Here is a 13,146-nt window from a genome sequence, read left to right on the forward strand (position 1 = left end):
CAGTAGATCTTTGTGAGGTGTGAAGGCATCAAGCTTTGAAGAAGTGCCTGGTGAAAGGATGCCACATGTTGAAAGCATGCTGGGAATAAGGCTATTTTGGCACATACTGTGAAATGAAATTCCTTTTAATTCCAGTGACATCATATCCCCGGTCTTGAAAAATCGATAGCAACATTTTCTACGCCATAAATAAATTCACTCGGGGGCTAATAAATGAAACTGTTACTAATTTGTAACATGCCATTTTTGCAGTGATGACCAAGATTCTTATGCACGAAGATTCCAGAGCTGGAAAGAATGAAGCAGCTTGTCCCTAACTGCTGGTTAACTTTTAAGTTAAACTGGCAAATTGGGTGCAGTTCAGCTTTTCTCAAGCCTCCTGGGGAGCTAGGCCGTCTTAGACTTCAGTCTTAAGAGGACTATAAAAGTAAAATAAATAAAATCAAATTGGGGGAAGTGATGACTTCACTGAATCAAGCCCACTGGCAGCTTGCCTCTCCCGCTGAAGGATGCCAGGGTGTCTTTCTGCATCCCGAGTTATATTAAACAAGTTCTTTCTTCTTTACCTGTAAACAAGGTCCTTTCCCCACTGTTCACCTCTTCTTGTTAATTTTCTCTTCTTGAAGTCCGTGTGTCTCTTCATTAGCATTTCACTCAGTATGCAAATTGATTTCCCTTTTAAGATACACAATGTCTTAGCACTAGGGAGTTAAGTGTTTTCCACCTCCTGCCTGGGGGAAGTGGTCCTAAGGCATGCTACCTTATTCCACTCTACTAAATGCTGATAAGGCCTCAACTGGAGTATTGTGTCCAGTTCTTGGTGACACATTTCGGGAAAGATGTGGACAAACTGGAGAAAGTCCAGAGGAGAGCAACAAAAATGATTAAAGGTCTAGAAAACATGACCTATGGAAATATTGAAAAAATTGGGTTTGTTTAATCTTGAGAAAAGAAGACTGAGGGGGACATAATTACAGTTTTCAAGTACATAAAAGGTTGTTATAAGGAGGAGGGAGAAAAATTGTTCTCCTTAACCTCTGAGGACAGGACAAGAAGCAATGGGCTTAAATTGCAGCAAGGGAGTTTTAGATTGGACAAAAACTTCCTAACTGTCAGGGTAGTTAAGCACTGGAACAAATCGCCTAGGAAGGTTCTGGAATCTCTGTCACTGGAGGTTTTGAAAGACAGGTTAGACAAAAATCTGTCAGGGATGGTCTAGTTATTACATAGTCCTCCCTGGAGTGCAGAGGATTGGACTAGATAACCTATTGAGGTCCCTTCCAGTCCTACACTTCTATGATTCTACCTCTGGGTGACCTGCCTTTAACTGCAAGGCCTTAAGAACATAATTTTCAATGTATGTACATAGCTCCTTACATATTATTTGCATGTGCATTTCCCCAAGATTATGATGGCCAGTGTGATGCAAGCTTTCAGTATAAACCTTACATGGCTCTCTTGGTTGAACTAGAACCATGAATGTCTGAACCAATAGATCCCTGAAATCCTTAGGCACCCCTGTGCCCTCTGCCAGTTGGCATCAAAGAGTTGTTGGGTCACAATAGGACCTGTGTTTGTGGAACCCCTGTGGCCATGAAACCTTGGTTGGAACTATTGCATGATTTATGAATGCATTCTGCTTCAGAGCTCTAGGACAGATTGGGTTGTGGATGAATTGTGAATAGGACCAACTGTGATGCAAAGAGATATCTTCACAGGTTCCTATGTGACCGTTGCTTCTGATGCTAATTGTAACTGTCTCCCTGCTACCATTTTCTCACATTGTCCATCTGTCATATCCACCTGTTGTTGCTCATCATTAGAGCTGGTTGAAATGTTTCAACAGAAAAGCTTTCCCCCCAAAATATAGGGTTTCGTCGGAATATGAAATTTTTCATTGGCAAATGTAGATTGACTAAGCTTTTGGATTTCCTGATGGGGAAACATGAAACAAAATGTTTCATGTCAATCAAAAATGGTGACTCTTTCATGTTGACCCTTCCGAATAGAAGATATTTGGGGATCCTCTGAAAAGTTTTTGACTCCTCGCTCATTTTAGGCTGACAACAAATGTCAAAATATTGGAATCTCCCACAGGAGGGAAATATTGCTTTCTGAACAGCTGCACTCATCATACTTAGGCTAGTTTTTGATGGCGCCTAAGGGAGTTAGAAACCCAACTCCCACTGAACCTTAGCCCTGTGCAAATCCTCCTCTTCGACTGTAAGCTCATTGGGACTGGGATTGTCTTTGTTACAGATATGTGTACTGGAATGGGGCGCCACTCTCTGGGTGAAGCCTTTCTTGCGACCACTCTAAACATTTTAGAGAATAATAAGCAGATATAACATGTATGTAGGTTGCTATACTCTGAGAGAAAGGCTGTTCAGGTGGTAAGGGCACTATCCTGGGTCTCAGGAGAACTAGATTTAATTCCCTGTTCTGCCACTGACTTCCCCGTGTGACCTTGACCTATTCACTTAGTGTCTCTGCACCTCACTTCCCACCTCTTCCCCCACCTAGTGAAATGGGGGTAAAAAAACATTTTGTTACCTCACAGGGCTATGTGAGAATAAATTAATTAAACAATGTGAATTGCTCAAATATTCTGTTAATGGGGGCCTATGAAGGGGATCACTCACCACCAGTGCTGCCTGGTAGTCAGGCAGGTTGTCTTCTCCCTGGGCATTCTTCTTTCTTACTATTGCCCTGTCCTGTGATGGTCTGTCCTTTCAATGACTCAGCCCTCCAGCCAGGTCATGGTTTTCAAGTCTGGCCCTTCCAGGGTATATACAGAGAGTCCAAAACCAGTAAAGTGTTAAGTTCAGTATTAAGCAAGGGATTCAGTGTTTTCCCCCTTGGGTCAGGATCTCATGATCTGTACTCTTGTATCTTCAGGATCTTTCCCCAACTAGATCCCGACCAGCTTGGCTTAATGGTGAAATCCTAGCGGATCTTAAACATAAAAAAGAAGCTTACAAGAAGTGGAAGGTTGGACATATGACCAGGGAAGAGTATAAAAATATTGCTCGGGCATGTAGGAAAGATATCAGGAGGGCCAAATCGCACCTGGAGCTGCAGCTAGCAAGAGATGTCAAGAGTAACAAGAAGGGTTTCTTCAGGTATGTTGGCAACAAGAAGAAAGCCAAGGAAAGTGTGGGCCCCTTACTGAATGAGGGAGGCAAGCTAGTGACAGAGGATGTGGAAAAAGCTAATGTACTCAATGCTTTTTTTGCCTCTGTTTTCACTAACAAGGTCAGCTCCCAGACTGCTGTGCTGGGCATCACAAAATGGGGAAGAGATGGCCAGCCCTCTGTAGAGATAGAGGTGGTTAGGGACTATTTAGAAAAGCTGGACGTGCACAAGTCCATGGGGCCGGACGAATTGCATCCGAGAGTGCTGAGGGAATTGGCGGCTGTGATTGCAGAGCCCTTGGCCATTATCTTTGAAAACTCGTGGCGAACGGGGGAAGTCCCGGATGACTGGAAAAAGGCTAATGTAGTGCCCATCTTTAAAAAAGGGAAGAAGGAGGATCCTGGGAACTACAGGCCGGTCAGCCTCACCTCAGTCCCTGGAAAAATCATGGAGCAGGTCCTCAAAGAATCAATCCTGAAGCACTTAGAGGAGAGGAAAGTGATCAGGAACAGTCAGCATGGATTCACCAAGGGAAGGTCATGCCTGACTAATCTAATCGCCTTTTATGATGAGATTACTGGTTCTGTGGATGAAGGGAAAGCAGTGGATGTATTGTTTCTTGACTTTAGCAAAGCTTTTGACACGGTCTCCCACAGCATTCTTGTCAGCAAGTTAAGGAAGTATGGGCTGGATGAATGCACTATAAGGTGGGTAGAAAGCTGGCTAGATTGTCGGGCTCAACGGGTAGTGATCAATGGCTCCATGTCTAGTTGGCAGCCGGTGTCAAGTGGAGTGCCCCAGGGGTCGGTCCTGGGGCCCGTTTTGTTCAATATCTTCATAAATGATCTGGAGGATGGTGTGGATTGCACTCTCAGCAAATTTGCGGATGATACTAAACTGGGAGGAGTGGTAGATACGCTGGAGGGGAGGGATAGGATACAGAAGGACCTAGACAAATTGGAAGATTGGGCCAAAAGAAATCTAATGAGGTTCAATAAGGATAAGTGCAGGGTCCTGCACTTAGGATGGAAGAATCCAATGCACCGCTACAGACTAGGGACCGAATGGCTCGGCAGCAGTTCTGCGGAAAAGGACCTAGGGGTGACAGTGGACGAGAAGCTGGATATGAGTCAGCAGTGTGCCCTTGTTGCCAAGAAGGCCAATGGCATTTTGGGATGTATAAGTAGGGGCATAGCGAGCAGATCGAGGGACGTGATCGTTCCCCTCTATTCGACACTGGTGAGGCCTCATCTGGAGTACTGTGTCCAGTTTTGGGCCCCACACTACAAGAAGGATGTGGATAAATTGGAAAGAGTACAGCGAAGGGCAACAAAAATGATTAGGGGTCTAGAGCACATGACTTATGAGGAGAGGCTGAGGGAGCTGGGATTGTTTAGTCTGCAGAAGAGAAGAATGAGGGGGGATTTGATAGCTGCTTTCAACTACCTGAAAGGGGGTTTCAAAGAGGATGGCTCTAGACTGTTCTCAATGGTAGCAGATGACAGAACGAGGAGTAATGGTCTCAAGTTGCAATGGGGGAGGTTTAGATTGGATATTAGGAAAAACTTTTTCACTAAGAGGGTGGTGAAACACTGGAATGCGTTACCTAGGGAGGTGGTAGAATCTCCTTCCTTAGAGGTTTTTAAGGTCAGGCTTGACAAAGCCCTAGCTGGGATGATTTAACTGGGACTTGGTCCTGCTTTGAGCAGGGGGTTTGGACTAGATGACCTTCTGGGGTCCCTTCCAACCCTGATATTCTATGATTCCCCACAGAGGGGATAGATTTCCATAGCTGTCCCTATCTAGGGGTTAGTTGGGGAACCCAAGCCCACGCTTTCCACCAGACACCAATCCAGGGCCCACTGGTAAGTCCTGCACCCTGGGGTGCTATGTGGCTGCCTCTCTGGATCACTTCCTACCCATGCCTTCTCTTCCCACCACATAAAATAAAGAATTAAATGCAAAAATACAGTCTTTGACCTTCAGAGAGTCCCAGGTCTCTCCTTTATTGGCTGCCTGCTACTGAGACACTCGGCTCCCCTTTTTAGGCTCCTCCAAGTCTGGTGGGTTGGGGCTGCTTGGGACTTTCTTTCTAGTATAGGGTTTGTAGACCCCATCACAGGGCCATTATAACTGCCCTAAATAGTACCTTCGTCTGCATGGTGCTGTGATGCACTGACATTGGAAACAATGTTTAATTTAATAAATAATATTTTGTTTCCCTTTAAAACTTTCCTGCCATTATAGGGGAAGGGTGTGAATTGGTTCCAGTAGGTTCACACATGAATGGAGCAACTCACCATCAATGTGTGACAGATTCTAGGGCTTGAAAAGTCTGGGCACAACAGCAGTTGCTCTGGTTCATCATACGTGAGTAATTTAGAATAATTTGTACCAGGCTGGGAAATTTTCTCTGGATCTCAACTTTATCTTTGCATCTAAAGGGGATACTGCCAAGTTGGTTAGGCCACAAATTTCGGTTCTCTAAACAAAACAACATAGGTTTTGCAAGGCCGTCTATGAACAGCAATGTGAGCATGACTTTTGAAAAAAATGTTAGTTGCTCACTTCTTATTAAAGATAAGCAGAATGGTTTTCAAAAGCCATGCTAACATTACTCCCCTGAGTAGGGCTTGCAGGACTGTGCCAAAGTGTGAATAGTTACAAAAGCAAGGACATTTTTGCTAAATATAGGGGGCCAAATGCTTAGTTGGTGTAAACTGGCATGCCTCCATTGAAATCAATGGCTTTAGGCCGCTTTATACCAGTTGGAGGATCTGGCTCCATAATGGGTTTATTATTTCTTAACTGTCCCTTTTGTATAAAAAATATAGCTCTATCTATCTCCTGTAAAGGTCACTGCTAATCTGGGGGATTATTCCATACACCTAGTGAAGCTTTGCGGTTCTTTTAAAATCCTCCTAATGGATGAAGGTTCCTATGTGATTCACTAATGGGATCTGTGAGGCTGAGGGGAGATTGCTTTCCCCCACTGTTCAACATAATAAATGGCACCATTTTTTTTTCAGCCCAGCCGTCTGATCCTTGCTGGGCTAGAAAGTCCCAGAAGCTGTTTTCTGTCAATTTGTTGATGTCTTCTTCCTCTGCTCTCGCCTGCCACAGAATCTCCTTTTGTTAGTTTTCCTTTCGGTAATACATGTGCACTTCAGCATGAGGTCTGGCCACCTTTACCCTCCAGGCATGACTAATTCCCATTTACAAGACCACTACAAACGCCATCAGATCAAAAACATCAAGCAGCCAGGAAAACCCCTGCCTGTAAGGCTGGCTAGAGCTGCTTTCTCTGTGCCGCATGACAGAGTGCTCTCTGTTGGCCATGCTTTGTTATGATAAGGTCAAGTAAAAATGGCACTTTGAAAGAATGGGGAGTGGGAGGGTTTGTACTGTGCTTTTTCATACCCAGCCACTGTGGCTCTAATAATAGCCAGGGTAAAGGCAGCGATAAAGATTGAAACTAAGGACTTGGGAGAAGTCTTGCAGCACAAAAGACGGGGGGTGATGGTTTCTACGATTTTAATGAGAGTTGTGTCTGAAAGTAGGAAACCATCAGAAGAAAGCAACTAGCAAGTGCATCGGAAGCTGTCTGAAGCCATCTTCTGTTCGTGGTATTCAATAGACATGGCAATGGAAGTACAGCTTGATTTTTTTTTTTTAGTGGCTTTCCTATGAAGAGTATCACAAAATGCTTTAGGCAGTTAGCTACAGCATTGGTAGAGAAACACTCAGCATTGGTCTCACTCAGCTACCCTGGAGATCAAACTCCCATTGACTTCACTGGGAGCAGAGTCTGGCCAATTCTGACTGTTTATGAAAATCCCACCCTATGTCTGACATAAATTACTGAGTACAATAGTGCATGGATGCTGTGTGGTGAATACAGGCACATATTCAATCTGACTCTCAAGGCTAGTCACAGGAGGAGAGAGGTATTAGCAGGCCTTGAGATATTGAACTGGAGGGCTACAAGAAGTCTATCTCAGATGGCAGAAAATGCAGAGGAAGACACACTGGCTGTGTGGGAGGCACAGAGAAGAGGCCCACGCCACATGCACAAAGGAAATGGGAAGAGGAGTAGAGGGAGACAAAGTCCATGAGATGGGTTGGAGTAAGTCTGTGGCAGAAGAACCAAATCTATCTCTCCTAAATCTCAGGCTAGTGCTGGACTACTGGTCCTGGTGTGTTACAGGTAAGTACTGAGATACATTGGCAGAACACAGGGATAAGGATGGGGGCACAAAGACTGGGACTGGAATAGCAGGAACATTGTAGAGCCGGGTTGCAATTTATGGACCAAATTCTCAGTTGGTGTAAATCTACACCATCTGAGGATTTGGCCCATAGAGCTCAACCCAGACCTACAATACCCCTGTTACTTATTAGGGATTTATTATGGCCTTCATCACCATAGTATCTGGGCACATCTTCCAGGCCTGTGCCCTCACAAAGCTGTATAGAGCTCTGCTGATTTGCACCAACTCAGGACCTGCCCTTATTGGTAGATAGAGAGCAAATTTACACAGCTCCAGTTTACATCATGTTACACATAAGTATAGTCATTCTGATAAACATCAAATTCAATCCTAAATTCAAAGGGACAAAAAATGAAGAGCAGAAAGCATTTTGTTCTGCCCATTACAGCATCAGGAAATGTGGAGTGAATCAGCTGCTGAGCTGAGGTAAGGGAAGACAGCAAGGTACCTCACAGTCTCTAATGTCCTGTTTTCTACAAAGCTCTTTTTCTCAGGTGTGCTTGTAATTCACATCACATTTCCAACAGAGCTTCTGCTAACCATGTTGCCCTGCGCGCAGCCTCCGTCCACGAAAAGCGAACTCCGGAAAAATTGTGCTAAGACTTTATTTCACATTGGTGCTTTGTTGGTGTACTCAGAACAATGAAATACGGCAAAAATGTCATAAAATAGAGAGAGAGAGAGAGAGGAGTCTGAGTTGGGGATTGGGGATTAACTGTACAGAGTGCTAATCCTGGTTTTCTCTCTTTCCCCACTATATATATGTCCCCATGTAAACTAGTGGGCAGGTACACCAGCCAGGTAGCTCAGGTAAAGCACCAGAGCTAGCTCTGTTAACATAAAGAGGAGTCCAATACAGGATCAAACTCACACAGAACTAGGGTGATCAGATACCAAGTGTGAAATATTGGGATGCAGAGAGGGAGTGTAATAGGGCCCTATATAAAACAAAGCCCCTAATATCAGGACAGTCCTGATTAGATCGGGACATAGAATCTTAGAACTAGAAGGGACCTCGAGAGGTCATCTAGTCCAGTCCCCTGCACTCGTAACAGGACTAAGTATTACCTAGACCAGGGATGGGCAAACTTTTTGGCCTGAGGGCCACATCGGGGTTCCGAAACTGTATGGAGGGCAGGGTAGGGAACGCTATGCCTCCCCAAAGAGCCTGGCCCCTGCCCCGTATCCACCTCCTCCCACTTCTCATCCCCCTTAGAACCTCTGACCCATCAAACGCTCCTTGTCCCCTGACCACCCCCTCCCGGGACCCCAGCCCCTAACCACCCCCAGGACTCCACCCCCTATGCAACCCCCCTTCTCCCTGTCCCCTGACTGCCCCAACCCCTATCCACACCCCCACCCTCAGACAGGCACTCCCGGTACTCACATGCCTATCCAACTCCCCCTGACTGCCCCGACCCCTATCCACACCCCTGCCCCTAACTGCCCCCGGGACCCAACCCCATCCAATCTCCCTGTCCCCTGACTGCCCGGACCCCTATTCACACCCCCACCCCCAGAGAGGCCCCCCCGGGACTCCCACACCTATCCAACCCCCCCGTTCCCTGTTCCCTGACTGCCCCGACCTCTATTCACACCCCCGCCCCGAGAAAGGTCCCCCCAAGACTCCCAGGCCTATCCAACCCCCCCGTTCCCTGTCCTCTGATTGCCCCCATCTCAGAACCTCCACCCCATCCAGCCATCCCCTACTCCCTGTCTCCTGACTGCCTGCTGGGACCCCTTGCCCCTTATCCAACCCCACGCTTACCATGCTGCTCAGAGCAGCAAAGCCCCGCTGCCTGGCCAGAGCCAGCCATGCTGCCGCTGTGCTGCCCGGCAGAAGCGGCGAGCCAGAGCACTGGCAGCGCATCGCGCTGAGTCTACGGGGGAGAGGGGGCAGCGGGAGAGGGGCCGGGGGTGAGCCTCCCCGGCTGGGAGCTCAGGAGCTAGGCATGATGGTCCGGATGTGTCCCGTGGGCCGTAGTTTGCTCACCTCTGACCTAGACCATCCCTGACATGTGTTTGTCTAACCTGCTCTTAAAAATCTCCAATGATGGAGATTCCACGACCTCCCTAGGCAAATTATTACAGTGTTTAATCACCGTGACAGGAAGTTTTTCCTAATGTCCAACCTAAACCTCCTTTGCAGCAATTTAAGCCCATTGGTTCTTGTCCTATCCTCAGAGGTTAACGAGAATAATTTTTCTTCCTCCTCCTTGTAACAACCTTTTATGTACTTGAAAACTGTTACCATGTCCCCTCTCAGTCTTCTCTTCTCCAGACTAAACAAACCCAATTTTTTCAATCTTCCCTCATAACTCATGTTTTCTAGACCTTTAATCATTTTTGTCGCTCTTCTCTGGACTTTCTCCAATTTGTCCACCTCTTTCCTGAAATGTGGCACCCAGAACTGGACACAATACTCCAGCTGATGCCTCATCAGCGCAGAGTAGAGCAGAATTGCTTCTCGTGTCTTGCTTACAACAATCCTGCTAATACATCCCAGAATGATCTTTGCTTTTTTTTTTTTTTGCAAACTGTTGATTCATATTTAGCTTGTGATCCACTATGACCCCCAAATCCCTTTCCGCAGTACTCCTTCCTAGGCAGTCATTTCCCATTTTGTATGTGTGCAACTGGTTGTTCCTTCCTAAGTGGAGTACTTTGCATGTGTCCTTATTGAATTTCATCCTATTTACTTTAAACCATTTCCCCAGTTTGTCCAGATCATTTTGAATTTTAATCCTATTCTCCAAAGCACTTGCAACCCCTCCCAGCTTTGTATTGTCTGCATACTTTTTAAGTGTACTCTCTGTGCTATTACTGATGAAGATATTGAACAGAACCAGACCAAGAATTGATTCCTGCGGGACCCCACTTGATATGTCCTTTCAGCTTGACTTTGAAACACTGATTACTACTTTTGGGGAATGGTTTTCCAACCAGTTATGTCCCTCCCTTATAATAGCTCTATCTAGGTTGTATTTCCCTCTTTTTTTTTTTTTGATGAGAGGGTCCTGTGAGATAGTATAGAAAGCCTTACTAAAGTCAAGATATAGCACATCTACCACTTCCCCCTATCCACAAGGCTTGTTACCCTGCCAAAGAAAGCTATCAGGTTGACTTGACACAATTCGTTCTTGACAAATCCATGTGGACTGTTACTTATCATCTTATTATCTTCTAGGTATGTGCAAATTGATTTCTTGATTATTTGCTCCATTATCTTTCCAGGTACAGAAGATAAGATGACTGGTCTGTAATTCCCTAGGTTGTCCTTATTTCCTTTTTTTATAGATTGGCACCATATTTTCCCTTTACCAGGCCTCTGGAATCTCTCTCTTCTTCCATGACTTTTCAAAGATAATTGCGAATTGCTCAGATATCTCCTCAGTCAGCTCCTTGAGTATTCTAGGACATATTTCATCAGACCCTGGTGACTTGAAGACATCTAACTTGTATAAATAATTTTTAACTTGTTCTTTCTGTATTTTAGCCTCTGATCCTACCGTATTTTCACTGGCATTCACTATATTGGACGTCCAATCGCTACTAAACTTTTTGGTGAAAACTAAAACAAAAAAGTCATTTAGCATTTCTGCCATTTCCACATATTCTGTCATTTCCTCCCCCTCCCTTGAGTAACAGGCCTACCCTGTCCTTGGTCTTCCTCTTGCTTCTAATATATTTGTAGAATGTATTCTTGTTACCCTTTATGTCTCTAGCTAGTCTAATCTCATATTGTGCCTTGGCCTTTCTAATTTTGTCCCTACATACATGTGTTATTTGTTTATATTCATCTTTTTATATTCATCATTTGACCTAGTTTCCACTTCTTGTAGGACTCTTTTTTGAATTCAGATAATTGAATATCTTCTGGTTAAGCCATGGTGGTCTCTTGCCATACTTCCTATCTTTCCGATGCACTGCGATAGTTTGCTCTTGTTCCCTTAATAATGTCTCTTTGAAAAACTGCACTCTCTTGAATTGTTTTTCCCGTTACACTTGCTTCCCATGGGATCTTACGTACGAACTCCCTGAGTTTGCTAAAGTCTGCCTTCTTGAAATCCATTGTCTTTATTGTGCTGTTTTCCCTCCTACCGTTTCTCAGAATTGTGAACTGTACTATTTCATAATCACTTTCAACTAAGCTTCCTTCTGCTTTCAAATTCTCAAACCAGTTACTCCCTATTTGTCAAAATCAAATCTAGAACAGCCTCTCCCTACATACATGTGTTGTTTGTTTATATTCAAACAAATATTTGTCAAAGTCAAATCTAGAACAAATCTAGAACGAATATTTGTCAAAGTCAGATCTAGAACAGCCTCTCCCTACATACATGTGTACATGTAGGAACAGCCTCTCCATACATACACCTAAGATTCCTTCTGCTTTCAAATTCTCAAACCAGTTACTCCCTATTTGTCAAAGTCAAATCTAGAACAGCCTCTCCTCCTAGTAGCTTTCTCTACCTTCTGGGGAAAAAAAAGATCTCCAATACATTCCAAGAACTTCTTGTATAATCTGTGCCCTGCTATATGACTTTCCTACAGATGTCTGGGTAGTTGAAATCCATCATCACTGCCAAGTCCTGTGCTGTGGTCTGTGGTAGACCCCCTACCATAACATCACCCTTGGTTTTTACCTTTATTATCCTTATCAAGACATCTAGTCACTACACAGAACACTGGGTTTCAGGCAGCAGAGCCTTTCCAACTTCTAGCAAGCTACACAGGGAAAGGAGATGCTCTTCCCTGAAGCAACCTCCCTTGGAAGAGCTTCCCCTTTACTTTTATACATCACCCATGGGATGGACAGGGAACAGGGGTCCTACTTGTACCTCCTTCATGCGCTTTTATACCTTGTCACTCCCCCATGCTAGTAGTGACCCAGTGCCTCGCAATTACTGATGAATTTATCCTTGCTTGCACGATCCCTCTGAGGTAGAATAATTGTATTAACCACATTTTACAAATGGGGAATTGAGATTACAGAGATTAAGGGCTTAATCCAATATCCACCAAAGTCAACAGAAAGACTTCAGTGAGCTTTGGATCAGTCCCTGCTTGACTTCCCCCAGGTAATGCAGGAGGTCTGTGGCAGAGGAACAGGGTGTAGTTCCCAGCTCCGAGTTCCACTCCGGTGCCTTTTCTACAAGGCCATCTTCTTCCTAAAGCTGGGAACCTTTAGAGTTGGTAGGCAAGGCTGACAAAACGTATGGACCGATTCTTCACTGGCCCAGTTGTGGATCTGGGCCTATAGGTTTTAATAGAGCCTGTTAATTTAACTAGAAAGAGCATGAGTCAGCTCCTCAGCTTATGAGAACTGCTGTGGGCCTATTGATTTCAACAGAGCAAAGCTGATTTACCCCATCTCAGAATCTGGCCCCCATTTTTGTTTTACTCTGTCCTGAGGTACCTCCATTGATTCCTCCATCGTTACCAAGAGTCCAGCAGCCAATGCCCAAAGAGTCAAATTCATCGTAGTGCAGAGGAGCTGCTCTTGTTGCTCTCATAAGCCCTTTACTGGGACATATGTGGTGTGGGGGTAGGGTGATCAGATGTCCCGATTTTATAGGGACAGTCCCAATTTTTGGGTCTTTTTCTTATATAGGCTCCTATTATCTCCCCACCTCCATCCCAATTTTTCACACTTGCTGTCTAGTCACCCTAGTGGGGCGTTAGCTGTGGGACATCTACATGAGGGTGAATAGAGGCACAGGATATATTGACTCCAATG

At 45.0% G+C, this 13,146-nt stretch overlaps 1 protein-coding gene and 1 long non-coding RNA gene across 2 annotated transcripts in view; one reads left to right on the top strand and one right to left on the bottom strand.

Moving 5' to 3' along the window:
- Positions 1-13,146, top strand: part of TRABD2B (TraB domain containing 2B) — a 414,240-nt gene that overhangs the window by 179,604 nt on the left and 221,490 nt on the right. The window lies entirely within an intron of this gene.
- On the bottom strand, positions 11,266-11,946 carry LOC122455514. Its single transcript, XR_006273735.1, has 2 exons — positions 11,784-11,946; positions 11,266-11,552 (listed from the first exon to the last, which is right to left on the bottom strand). It is a non-coding gene; the product is annotated as an uncharacterized LOC122455514 (long non-coding RNA).

This window comes from Dermochelys coriacea, chromosome 8 (assembly GCF_009764565.3).
Source record: "Dermochelys coriacea isolate rDerCor1 chromosome 8, rDerCor1.pri.v4, whole genome shotgun sequence".
Taxonomy (NCBI): domain Eukaryota; kingdom Metazoa; phylum Chordata; order Testudines; family Dermochelyidae; genus Dermochelys; species Dermochelys coriacea.